Genomic DNA, 21,392 nt, shown 5'->3' on the forward strand with positions numbered 1-21,392 from the left:
TAGTTTTATTTGATAAACTCCAAAAACAAAATCGAGTTTTCGTGTGTTCGTTTGGTTAGCATGCTTTATAATTGTACACCAGTGTTAGTGGCCATCTTCGTGTTTTCTAACTTCTACCTACTTTGCGTGTGTGCTGGTTATCTTTACTTCTGTTTCCCTAACCGTGCTCTTGTGCTCTCTCCATCTTCCTTCTAGCGATCAGCTGATCCAAATCGGCTTCTCTGCTTCGAAATTGTGCGCGTGAGCTTTTAGATTTCAGGGGTCATCCACGTGTAGCGTAGAAACACGTGGGATTAAAGTTCGCTCCTCAAACTTTGGACGAGTCCGTTAAGGGCGGACTCGCGTCTGCTGCCTCGGCACTAGGCCGGCAAAAACCTCGCTACGTCAGCTAGGGACGTGCTCTTCCACAAGTGCAAATAAGAACGGACTCGCTGCTGCTTGTGGTTGGTTGCTCAGCTAAGGGACGACACGTGGCCGTCAGCTGATGAACAGCTGACCGGAATGCGGGACTCGGCCTTACGGGGTGGCTCGGGCCGGTATGATGATTCCCGGTTTCGCGGCTGTCAGCGTTCAGCAACCGGACAGGAAGCTCCGGCCTTAGGGTTGACTCCGGCCGGGACTAACGATCTCCGCTGTCCTCGTGGGGTGGTTCAGGGACCTTCCCTTCTTGACCGGGGCGATGTGGTGACGTATCGCCGCCTAGCGTGCGCTCACGCTCTTCGTCCTCGTGCTTCGCCTGGTGACGTGCGGCGCAACGAGAAGTGCGGTGCGCGGGGAACTTCGTCTCCGTTTTCCTCTGCTGCTTCTGCTGCTCGTGTGTTCGCGCTGCTGCTGGGCTGGTGCTGCTGCGGGATGGTTAGCGCTGTTGCTAACGGGCGAACTTCTGTTCGAAGAAACTACATGAGCACATGCACGGGTTGGTAATGAGCACGATTACCTTAACTCCTGGTTCGCACACAATTCAAAAACTATTAGCACTAGTGCACACTCAATTCTAACTAACGGGAAACTATGAAAAACGGAAATTTAATCAGAAGACCAAATAAGGAACACGTCACTATACTACGTTACATTTTGTACAAAAGCCAAAAACTCGCGGTACAAAACGCGCATTTCCACTCTCGTTGATAGCTGGGGACAAAGTGAACGAGCCCTGGAGTCCTCAGAATAGGGAAGGTCGCAACGGACGCTCAAGCGGTTTGACCGGAATTACGTCATTCCTTGAGATGCTCTCTGGGTAACTGCGTGCGACAGAAGTAGCGAACTCCCCATCCCTTTTTAGCAACTGTGTCCTCGGGTCTAGCTGTGGTGTTCTCTCACAGAGGTAGTTCAAGATCGGCTCATCTCTCTCAAGAGTCTTTTCCGGGTCTTAACGCAATCGGTCCAAAACAGGTTGAGTTACCGTGGTGAATACAACAGAAGTATTTTACAGAAGAGTGCAAGCGGAGTTTGACTCGTGGATTTTATTGAAAATGTAAATAAATAACATTTAACATTCTAACAAATAAATAAATAATTTTGCCAAATGTTACACAATGCACAGTAAAAAATTTCTGTGTAAAATCGCATGCAAAGCATGCACATCACCTTGTGAGCAGAAGCATGTAATATTGTATGCGAAAACGTGTACACAAAAGCATGTACAAAAGAAAAATAAACAAATTTTGCACACCCCAAAAATAACATCAATCTGTTGAGAGTCTTATCCAGATTACCAAGTCCGTTATTCTTCTTTTGTACTTGCTTTTGCGTACACGTTTTCGCATACAATATTACATGCTTTGCTCACAAGGTGATGTGCATGCTTTGCATGCATTTACTATCGGATTTTTGCTGAGTGTATAATAAAACCTTTCTCTGTTATCAACGCCACATTTTGGTATTCCTGGAACCTTTAAAATTTGTCTTAATGATTATGCAAGAGCAAAATTTGGTATCATACCAATTTAACCCTTTCGAGCCTGAATTAAAAAAAAATTAATCTAATGATGGGAAAATGATTTTTAAGACCATACGAAAATTATAGGCTAGTTTTGAACATTTTCATTTTTGGGTCATATATGACCCATCAGGCTTGAAAGGGTTAAGGTATTGTTTTGATATTGCAAAATTGCAGAATTTGTCAACTGTCGGAAACCACTTTTTGGTATACTTTTGGTATTACAGTATTTTATCAAATTCCTCTGAAACTATGGGAAAATAATGACCAATTTTGACAAAATAATTATTTTGGGCTAAAATTATGACTCAAAGCTAATGCTTTCATTGAAAACGGGAAATTTCAAACTCGATTTTAAATTTTTCTAATTCTTTTAAAGAAATGACTTGAAATTGTGGAAAATTTTCGAAGTCAGGATACCACATTTTGGTTTTATCAAATTCCTCTGAAACTATGGGAAAATTTTGACCAATGTTGATAACATAATTAATTTTGCGATAAAATGATGTCTCAAAGCGAATGTTTTATTGAAGCTTCAAGAACTTCAAGCACAAGCCGTTCATCAATGACAAATGTATTCGATGTGGTGAAGAATATCACTAAAAACAACATGGAGTCATCAGTTGAGTAGATTTGGCCGATGCATATGGATCATTTCCGTTTTATCACTAACTGCAACTGCTTCACTAAAAATGGCATGAAAATACCAAATTTTAGTATTACTTGTGCAAATACCAGCGACCAAAATGTGCCCTTGGTTGCCCAGTAAGACCACAGGAATACCAAAATATGATTTTCCAAGGACCAGTTCCTTCTTTAAAAGATGGTGATAATATTCTATTAACTAATGGGGAGAAAGCTCAAAAACTTGCTCAGCAGTTTGAGAGTGCTCATAATGTCAACTTAAATGTTTTGAGTCCTAATGAAGATCAAATTTCAATAGAATTTCAGAATATTGTTGAACAAGAATTTTCATCAGATGAAGTTTTTAATACGGATCTGAATGAAATAAAATCTATTTTCAAAAAGAATTTAAAATATGAAAGCTCCTGGTGAGGATGGCATTTTTTACATTTTAATTAAAAAATTACCTGAAGCAACTTTAAGTAGCTTGGTCAAAATTTGCAACAAATGTTTTGATTTGCCAGTAGTTGGAAAAATGCCAAAGTAGTTCCGATTTTGAAACCGGATAAAAATCCTGCTGAAGTTTCAAGCTATCGGCCCATTAGTTTGCTTTCATCTATTAGTAAATTATTCGAATGAATAATAGGGACGTGGCGTTACATCGTGCTGCCACCTGGTTTTTAAACGCAAGAGTGTAAAAGTGCTGAGTCATCGTCTAAAAATAGACGGCGTCCTATCTCGCCCAGCAAAATGAAGTCGATAAAGTAGTCGGTTTCGATGAGCAAAAGTGGAAAATGTGGTCTAAAAATAGCGACGCCATCCCCCTATTCTTAATAGAAGGATGACGCACATTAATGAAAATTCAATTTTCGCTGATGAGCAGTTTGGATTTCGCCTTGGGCATTCAACTACTCATCAGCTGTTGAGAGTTTCAAATTTGATTCAAAGCAACAAATCAGAGGGCTATTCTACTGGCGCTGCTCTTTTTTTACTCAACTTATTTTTATTAGGTTCGTTTAGGTGCTGTGACCAGGTTAGGACCGAGGGACGGTTCATAATAATTTAGAATACATTAAAAAAACTCATTTTCCTCCGTATTTGCCGAGCATGTAACTGACGAGTCTCAACTGGTCCACGCGAGTCTTGCGGGTTTGGAACCTGGCGCTGTACTCGTTAAAAATGTACCACAGCTCAGTTGAACTGTAGAGCACCTCCTCTCCTTCCGTCCGCACGCTTGGGGCAGCTGCGGTCCGTGGCTTCGTGGGCTCCAGAACAGTTGGCACACCGCTTCGGATCGGCTTCCTGGACTTTGCACTCGTCCGTCTTGTGAGGAACCCCATAGTTGTTGCACCTCCCTTTGAGGTGACAGTTCCTGGTTCCATGACCCAGCTGTAGGCAGTTCGCACACTGGGTCACGTTCGGCCGCTTGTTACGGTAGGCCTCCCACCGGATGATAGTGCTTGCCACAACTTTCATTGTAGAGAGCTTCTTCAGATTGGTTGGATCCCTTGGGAAGACCACAATGTACGGAGTTTCGTGGACTTTTCCTTCCGCTTGATGACATGCACCTCCAGCGCGTCCAGCTTGAGATCCCTCTTCAGCAAGTACTTGACCACATCCGGTTTCAGTTCATCAGGTAAACCACGAAGAACGACCCGGTAAAATCGTTCGCTTCTTCGGCCGTGGGTGTAGAATTCCACTTTCTTCTTCTTGAGGAGCTCTTGCAACTTGTCAAAATCATTGACAGAGAAGCAGGTCACTTTGGTTCCAAATCGGGTTAGTTTGTAAATCGGGTCGAAACCAAATTTACAACTTTCCACTATCGCCACGAGCTTATAAAAATCTGTGGTGTTCTTCACCACCAAAGGTGATTGCTTTTGTTTACTTGCCGACTGGCCGGGTGCTGGAACCGCTGGGACGTCCCCTCGTCCTGCTGGGCTGGCATTGTTGTTGTTTTCCGCTAGCGGGCTGAACTTGTTGTTGTTGAGAAGATTCTGCTCCACATTGCTATCGTCCTCTTTCTTCCTTTTGCGCTCGTTCGCCTCCATTCCTCGGAATGTTGGGGCGGAAAGTCCACCGAAAGCACCACGACGGCCACTATCGGCACTTTTGACCCGCAAAACACGACACCTCCAAACGTAAACAAGGCCGCGAGCGCGCGGCTGCCACACGTCCGTCACACAAGAGCACAGCAGGACTCTTCTAGACATAGAAAAAGCATTTGACAGTGTTTGGCATAAGCGAAATTGAAAAGGTTTAATTTTCCGATTTATATCGTGAAAATTATCCAAAATTATTTGACGGATCGTACTCTGCAGGTATGTTATCAGAATAGCAAATCTGATCAACTACCTGTACGTGCCAACGTCCCTCAAGGAAGCATTGGGTCCAATTTTATAGGGTATTTTAACCATTAGTGGACCCTCTAGTAGAGCCGAAGCACATTTTTCACAAATTTTCAATATTTTAAGCACTTTTTCGTAACCATTTGTACAAAACAATGAAAACTGAAATCTTTTGAACAATTTTGACTATTTGTTTTATCAGTTTATTTGTTTTTGAGCAGAAAAATAGCCATTTAAAAAAAAGTTTTTTTTGCCTGTTACGGACCCCCTTTTCCTATAGTGGACCCGGGTCCACTATATATAGGCAAACTGTTATTTTTATACCAAATTTAACCGATATTTGATGTTTTGATGCATGGTGTAGGTCTAATGATAGATATAATGAATAAAAGATGGATTTTGTTCACTTTTCATCATAAACAAATATATTTTGTTAACAAATTTGGCTTTAAACAACAAAAAAACCTAACAGACATTTAAACACATTTATTTCCGAAAAAGATCAGAGAAAACGTTTCAAAAACCACTGTAAACATAAAAATAATTAAAAAAAAGTAATTTTGATGCACATTTTTTCATATTAATTACATAAATGGTTGACCGAAACTGAACAATAGATTTGTTTACAGTTGCTGATAAAATCACGCATGTTAATTTTAAAAAATAGGTTTTGTTCTTGATTTATAATTATAAAATATAATTTCAAACTGCAATTATGAGATCGTGGAAGTTATCCCGGCGAAGTTATCCTGGACGCCATAAAAATGGCGGCCATAGGCCGTAGGATAACTGTCAAAGGATAACTTCTCATCTTCTAAAATTTGAAATAAATTAAAAAAAAAATCTCAATAAACTAGCTATGCTATGAGGAGTTGATAAAATTATTCTAAAAATACAGAACATTATTTCCAAGTCCTACAAGCATGTTTTTCAATTCGGCATGCTTGCCAAGTAATTTTAAATATGTTTTCAGAACATATTTTAATTAAATTCTGAATGGATTCAAATAAATTCTCAAAAAACCTCGTAGGGCCAGCTATGAGGAGTTGATAAAATTATTCTAAAAATACAGAACTTTATTTCCAGGTCCTACAAGCATGTTTTTCAATTCGGCATACTTGCCAAGTAATTTTAAAAATGTTTTCAGAACATATTTTAATAAAATTTGAAATAAATTCAAAGAAATTCTCAATAAACCTCGTAGGGCCAGCTATGAGGAGTTGATAAAATTATTCTAAAAATACAGAACATTATTTCCAAGTCCTACAAGCAAGTTTTTCAATTCGGCATGCTTGCCAAGTAATTTTAAATATGTTTTCAGAACATATTTTAATAAAATTTGGAATAAATTCAAAGAAATTCTCAAAGAACCTCGTAGGGCCAGCTATGAGGAGTTGATAAAATTATTATAAAAATACAGAACATTATTTCCAAGTCCTACAAGCCTGTTTTTCAATTCGGCATGCTTGCCAAGTAATTTTAAAAATGTTTTCAGAACATATTTTAATAAAATTCTGAATGGATTCAAAGAAATTCTCAAAAAACCTCGTAGGGCCAGCTATGAGGAGTTGATAAAATTATTCTAAAAATACAGAACATTATTTCCAAGTCCTACAAGCATGTTTTTCAATTCGGCATGCTTTCCAAGTAATTTTAAAAATGTTTTCAGAACATATTTTAATAAAATTTGAAATAAATTCAAAGAAATTCTCAAAAAACCTCGTAGGGCCAGCTATGAGGAGTTGATAAAATTATTCAAAAATACAGAACATTATTTCCAAGTCCTACAAGCATGTTTTTCAATTGGGCATGCTTGCCTAGTAATTTTAAATATGTTTTCAGAACATATTTTAATGAAATTAGGAATAAATTCAAAGAAATCCTCAAAAAACCTCGTAGGGCCAGCTATGAGGAGTTGATAAAATTATTCTAAAAATACAGAACATTATTTCCAAGTCCTACGAGCATGTTTTTCAATTCGGCATGCTTGCCAAGTAATGTTAAAAATGTTTTCTGAACATATTTTCATATTTTAATAAAATTAGCTTAGCTTAGCTTGGTTGACCGTACTCTAGCCGAGCATAAAGCTCGCAATAGCTAGGTTGGCGCCGATAAGGAAAATAAATGCGACAGGAATGTGCCGAATGACACATCACCACTCATTTGTCCTTTTGGTCGACTCCTCACGATCAACGGGGAGGTGGGGAGGATTTGATGATTGGATACCCTATAGAGATGCCTAAGAACTTAGACGACCTCCAAGATATCCGGATTTGGAAGGGAAAAGGTTTGATGGGATACTTCATCGACGAATGAAGTAGTGGGCATTGGTTGATAAATATTATGAACATTAAAATGCAGTAATATAATAAGAAATAAATTAGAACGCTCTCACCAAATTCAGTTCCAGGATCATCCTATCAACTCCCGACTGCGATGTAAACCTCTTCCGTAGTACATTCCAAAAGCACTGCACTTATGATGCCATTATTCAATTATACTAACCAATCACCCCATGCACACAAATAGCGACACAAAAGAGACGAAAATTATCGCGTCCCCAGAAACACTGCACTTATGATGCCATTGTTCAATTATAATGACCAATCACCCCATGCACACAAACAGCGACACAAAAGAGACGAAAATTATCGCGAAAAACAGGACTGCGCGTCCCCAGAAGCACTGCACTTGAACATATTTTAATAAAATTTGGAATAAATTCAAAGAAATTCTCAAAAACCACGTAAAGCCAGCTATGAGGAGTTAATAAAATTATTCTAAAAATACAGAACATTATTTCCAAGTTCTGCAATAATGTTTTTCAATTCGGCATGATTTCTTTAAATTTATTCCAAATTTTATTAAAATATGTTCTGAAAACATTTTTAAAATTACTTGGCAAGCATGCCGAATTGAAAAAATGCTTGTAGGACTTGGAAATTATGTTTTATATTTTTAGAATAATTTTATCAACTCCTCATAGCTGGCCCTACGAGGTTTTTTGAGAATTTCTTTGAATTTATTCCAAATTTTATTAAAATATGTTCAGAAAACATTTAAAAAATACTTGGCAAGCATGCCGAATTGAAAAACATGCTTGTAGAACTCGGAAATAATGTTCTGAATTTTTAAATAATTGTATTAACCCCTCATAGCTGGTCCAACAAGGTTTTGAATTTTTACTTACATTCATTCATTTTTCTTTTTGGGAGCGTTTAGGTTTTTCAGATATTTTTTTTTTGTAAATTTGAATTTTGCCTCATTAATCTTGATTTGTTTTTCATTTTTATGCTTTTTAACACTGAACCTTGCAATTGTTTAAATCATTTTTACTTCCTTGAATCATTTTTATTTTTCATAATCTGCCGTAGGATAACCAGAAGTTATCCTGGATGCCATAAAGATTGGCGGCTTCTCCCAGGTGCAATTATGATGCTTCAGTTAAGTTCAATTGACTATAGTTTTGATTAATTATAATTTTCTACGGCTTCAGCATTTTTGATACTTTTAACATGAAATTGCTATATTTATACTCATAATTGAAAAAAAAATATGCATTTAGGTTGATAACAACAAGCATTTATTGTATGTTTGAGAGAAACTTTTGCTTAAAAACACAGTTTTCGTCATTTTTGAAGGTTTAAAACTTTAGAAAAGTTTGGATTTTCGTTATCCTATATTGGACCCCCCTAATTTTTGCTCGAAAATGAGCAGTTCTTCGCTTTATTTTAGTAAAACTCCTTAAACTTACACTATTTCGACTTGCTGAAGTTAAATAATCAGGCAAAAAATGATTGGATAGTTAATTCAATCATAAAATATAAATGCAGTTTTGTTGTGAAAATGCTAGTGGCCATGGCTGATTTCAGATGTCAAACTCAAAACACTTATTTTGGTGAAAAGGACAATTCAATATCAGTCAACATTGATTTAAATGATGCTGAACATGCCAATTAAAAGATTTGTAGACAATAACACGCTTGAAATTGTGATTTTATTGAATTTTTCATCAAAAACCCTTCAGAGGGTCCACTATAGGAAAGGGGTCCACTAATGGATAACGTACCCTACAATATTTTTACTTCTGACTTGCCTGATTTGCCCCCAGGATGCCAGAAATCACTTTTGCTGATGATACAAGCATCTCCGCCAAAGGTAGAAGCCTTCGTGTCATCACAAGAAGATTACAAACATCCCAATTCTTATTTGAAAGAATGGAAAATTACTCCAAATGCTGCAAAAACTCAACTTATTATTTTCCCTCACAAACCAAGGGCTGATTTTCTTAAACCAAAACGTCATCACATTATAAAGATGAATGAGGTAAATTTAAAGTGGGAGGATCAAGTGAAATATCTTGGACTTGCTTTTGACAAAAACCTTACTTACAAGGATCACATTGAAAGTATACAGGTTAAATGTAACAAATATATTAAATGTTTGTATCCACTTATAAACAGGAATTCTAGACTTTGTCTCAAGAATAAACTGTTAATTTATAAACAAATTTTCAGACCTGCCATGCTTTATGCTGTGCCGATCTGGACAAGCTGTTGCTTAACCAGGAAGAAAAAACTTCAGAGGATTCAGAACAAAATTCTGAAAATGATTCTGAAACTTCCTTCCTGGTTTAGCACCAGTGAACTTCATCAATTAGCCGAAGTTGACACTTTGGATGTTATGTCCAATAAGATAATTGATGCATTTCGACAAAAATCATTGCAGTCTTCAGCTGCATTGATCCGCTATTTATATAGTTTATAAGTTAGTTTTAAGGTATCCCTTTTCCCTTTTGTACATGTAGGACCTCCTACATTTGAAATCACTGAATAGCGAAAGCTACAATATTTCATGAATAAATAAAAGTTGCTGGTATTTAGAATTGAGGTGAAAAGTCATCGATTGTGATTGGACACTAGGGTGCCCAGAAAAAATGACCCCCTGCTCCACAAGCGAAAAACAGTTTTTTGGGTTATTTTAAGCATCTGTGTAAATTTTGAGCGAAATTGGATAAGATTAACCCATTGATACCCGAGCCTAAAGTTGGCGAAAAAAATGTTTTTCATACAAAAATGACTTTTTTAAATCGCTAATAACTTTTCAGGACAGAGTTTTACATTTTTGATGTGTTCTACAAAGTTGTAGAGCACTAAATTTTCAATAAGAATCTCACTTTTGGAAATATTTGGATGGAAGTAGCGCACCGTGCAGACCAAACCGTAAGAATCTTGGGTTTTCCATACATTTTTTCGATTTTTCCCATAAAAACTTCACCTCCGAGTATCAATGGGTAAATGATGACCGATTTTGCTTATATTTGGCCCAGAGTCCTAAAATAGGTCAAGGAACAATATTCAGCTTGTGGAGCGAGGTTTTGAAAAAAAAGTCCCATATTCTGGGCACCCTATTGGACACTCAATAATATTTTAACTGAATGAATGTACATGGTAGAGAAAATCTGAATAAATATAAATAAAAAAAAAAGATTTTCCAAGGGCACGGGAATACCTAAAAATAAAACCATGGCAATACCAAGTTTTGGTATTCAAGCAATGTTCAAAAATCTAGAAGACCTCAACTTAGTTTTGAAATGGTTTTATTTTGTGGTATTATTTTACCCTTGGAATAACATGGTTTGGTATTGTTGTGCCCTTCCTCATACAAGACTTTGGTATGATTTCATGGTATTTTACCATCTATTACTGGGCATCCAAGGGCACATTTTGGTCCCTGTTATTTGCTCAAGTAGGGTATTTTAACCATTAGTGGACCCCCTTGTAGAGCCGAAGCACATTTTTCGCAAATTTTCAATATTTTAAGCACTTTTTATAACCCTTTGTACAAAACAATGAAATCTGAAATCTTTTGAACAATTTTTTTGCCTTGTTATGGACCCCCTTTTCCTATAGTGGACCCGGGTCCATAATTCGATGGCTATGAAATTGCTATATTTATACTCATAATTGAAAAAAAAATATGCATTTAGGTTGATAACAACAAGCATTTATTGTATGTTTGAGAGAAACTTTTGCTTAAAAACACAGTTTTCTTCATTTTTGAAGGTTTAACACTTTTGGAAAAGTTTGGATTTTCGTTATCCTATATTGGACCCCCCTAATTTTTGCTTGAAAATGAGCAGTTCTTCGCTTTATTTTAGTAAAGATCCTTAAACTTACATTATTTCGACTTGCTGAAGTTAAATAATCAGTCAAAAAATGATTGGATGGTTAATTCAATCATAAAATATAAATGCAGTTATGTTGTGAAAATGCTAGTGGCCATAGCTGATTTCCGATATCGAACTCAAAACACTTATTTTGGTGAAAAGGACAATTCAATGTCAGTCAACATTGTTTTAAATTATGCTGAACATGCCAAATAAAAGATTTGTAGACAACAACACGCTTGAAATTGTGATTTTATTGAATTTTTCATCAAAAACCCTTCAGAGGGTCCACTATAGGAAAGGGGTCCACTAATGGATAACGTACCCTAATACCAATTTTTTTTATTCCCGTGTTATTTACCCCTGGTCGATATAGTTGGTAAACTTTATATTCAATCCAAATTATTTTTTAATCAGTCAAGGATGCCTATTTAGAGTTGGGACACTGGATTAATGGTGATTTGTCAACAAAAAACTAAATTTATCATAATTTTTCGAAAGGTCTACAAACTTTTTTTGATCCTTTTTTGATTTTTGTAATAGTATTTGTTATAGAACTTTTTATAGAAATCATCTTTTCATGAGCTATTAGCATTAGCAATAAAAATCGCACAATTCTGGATGGCCGCACAACGCTTATCTTGCTGTTTAACTGTAATCAAATGTATAATAGCACTAGACTCTCATCCGGTTACAATATTCCAACACGGGAGATACCATGTTGCCATCTTTAGATGAGCGTGTAATACTATCCAGTAAGATAAGGGGCTCCTGGCCGGTACCTTGCTAATCTCGGGGATTGGAAGGTATGTTAGTAAACATCTATCTAGTATGCGCAGAGATCTCTACCTCACCTAGTGGTATAGATGTTTGTAGGGAGTTTTGGTTTTGGACTCAATGTTAGTAAATTGAATGTTCTTATTATTTAACACCATCACCACCACCACCAAAACAATTCCATCACCACAAAGAACCATGCTAAATTTTACAACAAATACATTACAAAAAGAACACAATAATAAAACCATCATCCTGGCACTGCTGCTCACACGATACTGACGCGCAATAATATTCATTAGCACAATGACCCACCACCGCATGCATGGCATGAACACGAAAACGAACACAGCACAAAGAGAACACCACAAAAATCCATCTCCCGATCACTACTGCTTGCACGATACTGACGCACATTAATATTCATCTGCACAATGACCCCCCACCGCATGCATGGCATGAACATGAATACGAACACGAACACAGCACAAAGAGAACACCACAAAAATCCATCTCCTCATCACTATACTGTTTGCACGATACTGACGCGCAATAATATTCATTACCACAATGAACCCCCACCGCATGCATGACTTGAAACGAACACGAACACAGCACAAAGAGAACACCACAAAGAACACCACAAAAATCCATCTCTCCATCACTACTGCTTGCACGATACTGACGCGCAATAATATTCATTAGCACAATGACCTCCCACCGCATGCATGGCATGAACATGAACACGAACACAGCACAAAGAGAACTACACAAAAATCCATCTCTCCATCACTACTGCTTGCACGATACTCATCTTTTCATGAGCTATTTTTATTAAAATGTTTGGCATGGAATTTGGAACAGAACGTTGTACTAGGTTTCGGCACGGGTATGAATCTTCAAGCAATTTCAATATGGCGACTTGTATCAGAAGAAAGTGAGGCATTTTCGCTAGTTCTCACTGTTCTGTGTTCTGCTTGCACGTCCGCAAATATCGACCACACACACACACACACTAACACAAAGCGCCACCGAGAGGCAAAAGGTAGTTACGAATATTTTTGGCACTTTTGTTAAAAAAATATGCGGTTTTGCAAAACAAAATAACAAAACCAACTGCGATAACTTTAAAATTTCAGCGATGACCTATAGATGTTTGGGTACCAACATTTTCGTAATTAAAAGACGCAACTTTTGTTACCCTGTTGGACTCACAATCCAAAGGTTGTCAGTTCGAATCCCGGGTGGATGGAAGCTTAGGTGTAAAAGTGACGGACTTTTGTCCGGGTGCACAGCGGATTACCGCGACGAGACGAGATCGGCGAAAGGAAAAAACACTCGCGATAACTTTTACAAAAGAACGTTTTTATTTTAGCGAGAAAGTCGAACCGCACGCGACAACGTTTTGGGCGGGAATGATGTCGTGTACTCGCCGAGGCAACGCAACAGAAGGTTGGTGCAGAAACGGCGCGTCAAGGAGGAGGTGTATAGGTGAACACTGTTTACTCTCAACACTCCCCCTCAGTGTGAACCTTCTCACTGATGCTGCCCGAGCCCGAGTAGTTCGCAGAACTCTCGGTGCTTCTTTGGCCCCAACGGTTTCGTCAACACGTCAGCAGTCATCTGGTCGGTTGGTCAATACTCCAGCTTGATCTCCTTCCTCAGGCACAACTCGTTGATGTACTTCTGCTTCGTGTCGATGTGCTTGGATCGTCGGCTCGTTCGTTCGGAACGCACAAATGCCAAGCAGCCTTGGTTGTCTTCGTTGATGACCGTCGGATTGTCTTGTTGCTCGCCGAAGTCACGGAGAAGTTGTCTGAGCCACACCGCTTCTTGGCACGACTCGGAGAGTGCGACGTACTCACACTCCATCGATGAAAGCGTCACGCAAGGTTGGCGTCGGCTCGCCCACGTGATGCTTCCTCCTCCGTACTGGAACAACATCCCGGACGTCGATCGACGGCTCTCGGCGTCTCTGGCCCAGTCTGCGTCAGAGAAACCGACAAGGTCCTGGTTCTTGTCCCCGCCGAGTTGTAGTCGATAGTCCTATGTACCTTGCAAATATCGTAGCACTCGCTTCGCGACAGTCCAGTCGCACTCGCGGGGTGCGCTGAATTGCCGGCCGAGAATCGCCGCCGCAGCAGCAATATCCGGTCTGGCAACAATGGCCAAGTAGAGCAGACCTCCCACGAGGCTACGATACTTCGTCGAATCCGTGAATTCTTCTCTAACTTCCTCCACCTTCAGGTAGGCCGGATCCATCGACGTCTTGGCAGCCTTGCACTGCTCCATGCCGAAATCCTTGAGCAGCTTGTTGGTGTAGTTCTTCAGACTCAGCTTGTACACGTCGGATTCGCGCTTCACCTCGACTCCAAGGAAATGACGAACCTCGCCGAGATCTGTCAGCTCGAACTCCGCTTTCAATCCAGTACAAGTCTCCGCCATCTTCGGTTCGTCCGTCGAGGCGATCAAAGATCATCAACGTACACCATCAGCAACACCTTGGCTTGTCCGCGATGGTTGACGTACAAACAGGGATCTGCTGCGGCCGCCTCGAAGCCAAGCTTCACGAGTAATCCATCCAAGCGCTTGTTCCAGCAGCGAGCCGACTGCCGCAATCCGTAGATAATGCGTTGAAACCGGTACACGAACTGCTCCTTCCCGGGTTCCTGCAATCCCGGCGGTTGGCGCATGTACACTTCTTCTTCGAGCGACCCATAAAGATAGGCGGTCTTTATGTCCAGATGTCGCACGGTCACTCCATGCTTCAGCGCCACCGTGAGGTACGTTCGGAAGGTTGCTTGACGCGTGATAGGTGCGAACACGTCTTCCTCGTCCACTCCAGATTGCTGCGCATAGCCCTGCGCGACAAGTCTGGCTTTGAACTTCACGATCTGGTTGTTCTCGTTTCGCTTCACTTTGTAGATCCATTTCGACCCGATCGCTTTCCGTCCTTCCGGGAGTTGAACCAGCTTCCACGTTCCGTTTTGCTGGTGTGACTCAAGTTCGTCCAGCATCGCCGTCCGCCAAACGGGCTCCTTCAGCGCTTCCTTGTGATCGACGGGTTCCTCCACAGCACACGCCGCGATCCCGACAGCGTTTTCCAGCTCGAAGTCATCCAGGTAACGCGGCCGAGTACCAAGATTCGATCTTGTCGACCGACGAGGGCTTGCGTTTGGGGTGCTTTCTGCCTCTTGGAACTCTTCGTCGTCACTTTCGCTGATCTGGCCCCAGCGACATCGTCACCAGCCGTGTCCACTTCGATGGCGTCCTCCTCTTAGAGCTCATCCTTCTTGACGACGAACGGCTTCAGCTGAATCTCCTCATCTGGGTTCTCCGTTGACACTCCACCGTTGACGTGCCGTTGCCCAGCTCGAGGAATCTGGCATCACGGCTAACGGTGATCTTGTCCGTCTCCACGTCGACGAAACGATACGCTTTTGCTCGAATGCGTACCCGACGAACACCAGCTTTCTTGCCTTACTGTCCAGCTTGCCACGATTGACACCCGGGACTTAACGTACGCTTCGCTGCCGAACACCCGAAGATGTTTCAAGTCGGGCTTTCGTCCCCACCAGAGCTCGTAAGGGGTGCCTTGGATCGATCTGGACGGCGTTCTGTTCTGCAGGTACGCGGCCGTGAGCATGGCCTCACCCCAGAACCGCATGTCCAGCACAGCGTTATTCAGCATACAGGTGGCCATATCCGTCAACGATCTGTTCTTTCGTTCAGCGACGCCGTTCGACTGCGGGGAATGCGCGGTGGTAAACTGAGGCTTGATCCCTTCCGCCTTGTAGAAGGTGCGGAGTTCACGGTTGTCGTACTCTCCCCCTCCATCCGACCTCACCACCCGCGGCTTGCGGCTAAACATGTTCTCCACCCAACGGACGTACTCTTTGATCCGATTGGCCGCCTCCGACTTCTGCTTCAGGAGGTAGATGACTGTGAAGTGGCTGTAGTCGTCAATCGTCGTCATCACGTACCGATTACCGCTTGGCGTAACGGTTCTCATCGGTCCCCACAGGTCGGTGTGGACGATGTCCAGCACCTTCGATGACTTCCGGTCGATGACCGGTGGAAACGGAAGCCGAGCAGACTTCCCCTCCATACAGCACTCACACTCCAGTCTCAGACCGCAGTCCGTTACCTTCATCCCCGTGGCCAGCTCGTCCTTGACAAGCTTCTCCACCGCTGCCCAGTCGCGATGACCGAGCCGTCGGTGCCACTGATGCTGGCAGTCTACTTTGTGCCGACGTTCGGCGGCCACCATCGATTCCTCCTCCGCTTGGCGCAGGTAGTAGAGCCCTCCGTGGCGTCCACCCGTGGCGATCACTTTACTGTCACTCACTACCGAACAGCTCACCTTGTCGAACACTACACTGTAGTCTTTGTTGGCCAGTTTCCCGACCGAGATCAGGTTCGTGGACAGTCCCGGCACGTACTTCACTTCTTGGACATCGAGTTTCTCTTTTCTTCCTTCACCGTCGATGCCAAACACTGTTCCGCTGCCCTCTCCCTGGATCTCAGTCTTCTTACCGTCCGCCAGCGTGATATTGCCACCGGCAAACTCACGCAGCGACTCGAAGAACTCCCGGTCGTTGGTCATATGAGCGCTGGCACCACTGTCGATCATCCAGCAGGCAGTTTGCTTCCTTCCGACGGTTAACGCGACGCCCCGCGCATCGTTCTGCGCGGCCTTCGCGCCTCCACCACCGTCTGGCGTGGGCGAACTTCCACCTTTCTTCTAGTCTCCGCCGAGCTTCGGGCAGTTCCCCTTGAAGTGTCCAAGCTGCCCACAGTTGAAACACTTCGGCGGCTTCTTCCGGTTCTTGCTTTCAGCAGTCCGCATCGCTTTCTCCACCTGGCGAGAACCTCCCTTCCGTTCCTGCTGCCGGCTGTACTCATCTTCCAGCTTTGCCTTGATGATTTCAAGAGAAATGTCATCGTCCGCGAGGCAGTTCAGCGCGGTCACGACCCCATCGTACGACGACGGGAGGCTTCGAAGCAGCATGCAGATCAGGGTATCCGTGTCGAGCGACGTTCCGGCCGCTTCCAGCCGGTCGAAGAGAACCTCGAACTCACGCAGATGCGCCACAAGGTCGCCGCCATCCGGGAGAATGAGCGCACACATTTTCTTCAGCAACGAAACACGGACGGAGCGCGTCGCCAGTTCGTGGTGGGCCTTGAGAGCCCCGAAGATGTCCCACGCGTGAACCTTGCCCTTAATATGCCGCAGCTGGCTGTCCTCCAACGCAACGATTAGATGACCTCGCGCCTTCCGGTCCTTCCGGGTCCAGACAGCATCCTGTTGCTCCGCTGCGGGGACTTCTTCCTCGATCAGGTCCCACAGCTCTTCCGTGTCCAGCAGCGCCTCCATCCGCAGCTTCCACGTGGACCAGTTGGCCTCGTTCAACCGGGTGATTCCGGTCTTCGGACTTTTGTCCGGGTGCACAGCGGATTACCGCGACGAGACGAAAATCGGCGAAAGGAAAAAAAACACTCGCGATAACTTTTACAAAAAGAACGTTTTTATTTTAGCGAGAAAGTCGAACCGCACGCGATAACGTTTTGGGCGGGAATGATGTCGTGTACTCGCCGAGGCAACGCAACAGAAGGTTGGTGCAGAAACGGCGCGCCAAGGAGGAGGTGTATAGGTGTTTACTTTCAACAAAAAGAGGTTTGTTATTGCCTCAACAATCAAGCCTTCGGACACCTAAATTCGAGTAGGAATCTCGTAATCGAGAACGCCAAGGCAATGCTGTAGAGCGAATAATTTGATTTTTTTGAAGCTAGGTGATTGTAGATAGGCCATAACATGATAGCATTAACCCAGTCACGGCGTTCTAGCAGGATCCTAGCAGAGTTCTCACAATGCTGCATATTCTTACAGCATTCTAGCAGAAATGTTCCACCATTCTTGCAGGATTCTGGCAGAATCAGCTCTGCTAGAATATTTCGTGACTGGGAAGTTAAGAAGTAAGTTACCACTTGAGGCTCTGAAAGACATCATTCCCGATCGGTCATCTGGCGGTCATCTATATTTTTGGAAAACATTCAAATCTTGATTCAGACGGTATCAATCAAAAAACGGGTTTCTTTCTGTTGTTTTTAAAAGCGTTTTACATATTGTGATTATTTTTTCATTTCAATTTACCATTTACCTGAATTCATCATCCATCAGCTTTTTAAATGGGTCACGAGAAAAAAATACATTTTTTTATGTCTCTTATTGGGAAAGCTTACCTCATTGACAATACCAACAATATAATGGCAACTACATACAGCTGCATATCATTTGCTAAATACCATGACCAAATCATACACATCTCGTTAAATGGATACCAGTTATTTATATATAAGATATTTCTCCACCAATATTTATTACAAGTTATATGATCCATGATTCCTGGTGTAAAAACTGATTTTTCATAAGTCCATCTTAAATAGAATACGCAGGGTTAAAGCTTGCTGAGATTTTTAATAAAATATATTACTTCAATGCTATTTCGTTGAAAACAATAACAAACAAGTAAGCTGGAGTCAATCGAAGGTATCTGTACAAAATTGAAATCAATATTTGATAAGAAGTTTTGGCTATATATTCAGTTTTGCTAATTATATGCTCGCTCGAACAATTACTTATTTTTTAGCTGATCTGAAAAATAGTACTACAACTAGCATTCCACTGATGAAAAAAGTATCAACTGAAAATGTAGCATTGCCAACAATTTGGTATATAAAAGATCTTTCCGTTATTGTTCTTCGATACTGAAACGATAAAAGTGATTGGCTTTCTGTAATGGTCAAATAGAGAATACATTTCATAAAGGTAGTGCAAGATCGAGATCGAGTTGCAGCGTTTTTAAAAATGATGCAGGAGGTTATGTAATAAATCATCAATATGACAAAGAGCTTTTACAGTCCAGACTCGATTATCCGAAGTTCGATTATCAGACGCTTCAGCTGATCAGATTACTCCTGCAGCGGTCGGACGTAAACACTAGCCCAGGGGTGCTCAAAGTTTTTGAGTGGCGGGCCAAATTTGAAGCTCTCTTGAGCTTGCGGGCCAAACCATTTTTTTCAATAAATATTATCCATAAGGTTTTTATTGCAATTTGCATGTCTAAACAAAAATTGAAATCAGGTTAGACCGCTGCAAATATTTTTGTAACAAGTTCATATACCATGTGTCGTGTTCTAGTCCGGACATTTTCGGACTCCTCAAAAAATCTCGACTCAGTTCGCTTGATCCACCATTTGGATCGCGAACACACACACACACACAGGCTGTCAGTGAGACAGCCCAAAGAAACACATCCGTCGTCTTAACAATAATCCACCAGACTGTTGAGCCAACCAATCCCGCGTGATCATCAAACCCGAGCTCAATGCGCAGGAAGGCTCTCTTACCTCTCGCTCACTCTCTAAAGTAAACGTCAAATCCGTTGAAACGAATTATTGTTTATTGTTTATTCGTCAAGCTTATGTAGACTACTTACAATTTTCTTACATACTAGATATTATTTCTATTGTACAGATTTTTTCGTAGTTCCGGTTTAGACATGTCGAAATGTATGTAATGTGAATTTTCGTTATAAAAGCGCATCATTTGATTTAATGGCGATTTTTTTAAATAATTTGACGTGTATGCAGTTATTCTAAAAAGTGGTGAATGTCTAAGAGTACGACTTGGTTCATGAATACTATTGCGTATTTCTGAAAATAATGCTACTGACTGTATGCGTTGAGAAAAAATGTCGTTGAATGTTGATGAAAGAGAGCATGGCAAATTTACGACGTTCTTGTAAAGATTGTATGTTTATGAGCATGCAGCCAGAGACGCATCGAGCTCTATGGGCTCAATAAAAATTCCTTACCTGCTCTGTATGGTAGAACAGAGCTAAGCTCTGTATGCAGCGAACAGAGCCAGCTCTGTATGGGGAAAATTAATATTGAATTGCATATATCTCAAAAACGATAAGTTTTAGAAAGTTGACATGTTCTAGAAAGTTGCAGGTATTAAAAAGTTCTATATTATTGTCTCAGACGTCATTACAATTTGATTGATTTTAGTTGTGCAAAACCAGAACTAAACTATTTATTTTCTAAGATACAAGGTATAGAATATTTTTGTTTTCGACAAAGTGGCTCAACTACCAAAATGAACAGCTCTCTCGAAGAAACCACAGCTCTATCTTCAATAGATACCGAAATAAATAATAAAAACTATTTTAATATAAATACTGCTTGCGACAAACACAAAGCGACCGCGTCGTAGGCACAGGTAATATGAAGCATGGTAGAGATCATCTGAAGTGAAACTAGTAGGGAGAGTGGGGAGACTTGATCCCCTTATTTTGTATCGCACATAATTCTGTCAATTTCTCACAAAACTATACACTTTTTGCATGAATTGAAAGCTTAAACATTCATCTATGTTTGGTTAATAAGGGTATTTCATCAGATGAACTCTTTGAATCATGCCGAGCGTTTTAAAAAAATATTTTAAACCGGCATTTTAAAAATGTTAGGGTAACTTGATCCTCCTTTCAACATTTTGAAGAAATATTAAGCAAAATGTTTCTTATTCATCCAAACTTTAAATTTTCTATAAGTTACAGCAATTTCACGTAAAACCTGTACGTTTGTGTTCAAAATATAACAAGTTTAGTATGTAAAATATTGGTAAAATATTTAAAAACTTAAAATATTATTTTTTAGACCAAAATTAAGCCTGTTTACAAAAGCTGGAAATTTTTGTTAACAAAACTTTTGAAAAAAGGTTCAAACTGCAGAAAGTTATGTACAACTATACTAAAGGAAACTATGTATGAAAACCCAGCCCAATTAATTAATCTTGAGGCTAATTCCAGTGACTGTAAAAATGCAGGGATCAAGTCTCCCTAAACGCACTTTTTTAAACAATTGATTGTAAAAATAGTATGACGATAAATTTAACATCAAATGCGTAAGGGTTTTGGAGTTAATAAGTTTATCAAACAATTCATATATAAAAAATATTTTTTTGAATATTTTTTTAGTGTTTTCTATGCATATTAAAAAAGAAAAAAAGATCTCTTGGAAGTTTTTTGCAGCTCGTTTTAGAAAAATGTGTGTAACTCAATCTAAACATTTTTTAATTTTTTTCTTTGTTTTCTACAATGAGTTTCAGTTAATTTCGCACAACTTTCTAGAACAAAGCTAATTGTTTTACCCACATACTGACGAGATACAGGCTTGGGATCAAGTGTCCCCGGGGATCAAGTCTCCCCACTCTCCCCTATAGCAGAGTGTTAGAGAGTTTTTATGTTAAATGCTCTCCCCGAGCAGGGGTAAATAACACGGGAATACCAAATTTTGGTATTACTTGGGCAAATAACAGGGACCAAAATGTGCCCTTGGTTGCCCAGTAATAGATGGTAAAATACCATGAAATCATACCAAAGTCTTGTATGTGGAAGGGCACAACAATACCAAACCATGTTATTCCAAGGGTAAAATAATACCTCAAAATAAAACCATTTCAATACCAAGTTGA

This window comes from Culex quinquefasciatus, chromosome 3 (genome assembly GCF_015732765.1).
Source record: "Culex quinquefasciatus strain JHB chromosome 3, VPISU_Cqui_1.0_pri_paternal, whole genome shotgun sequence".
In the NCBI taxonomy this organism is placed as follows: Eukaryota; Metazoa; Arthropoda; class Insecta; order Diptera; family Culicidae; genus Culex; species Culex quinquefasciatus.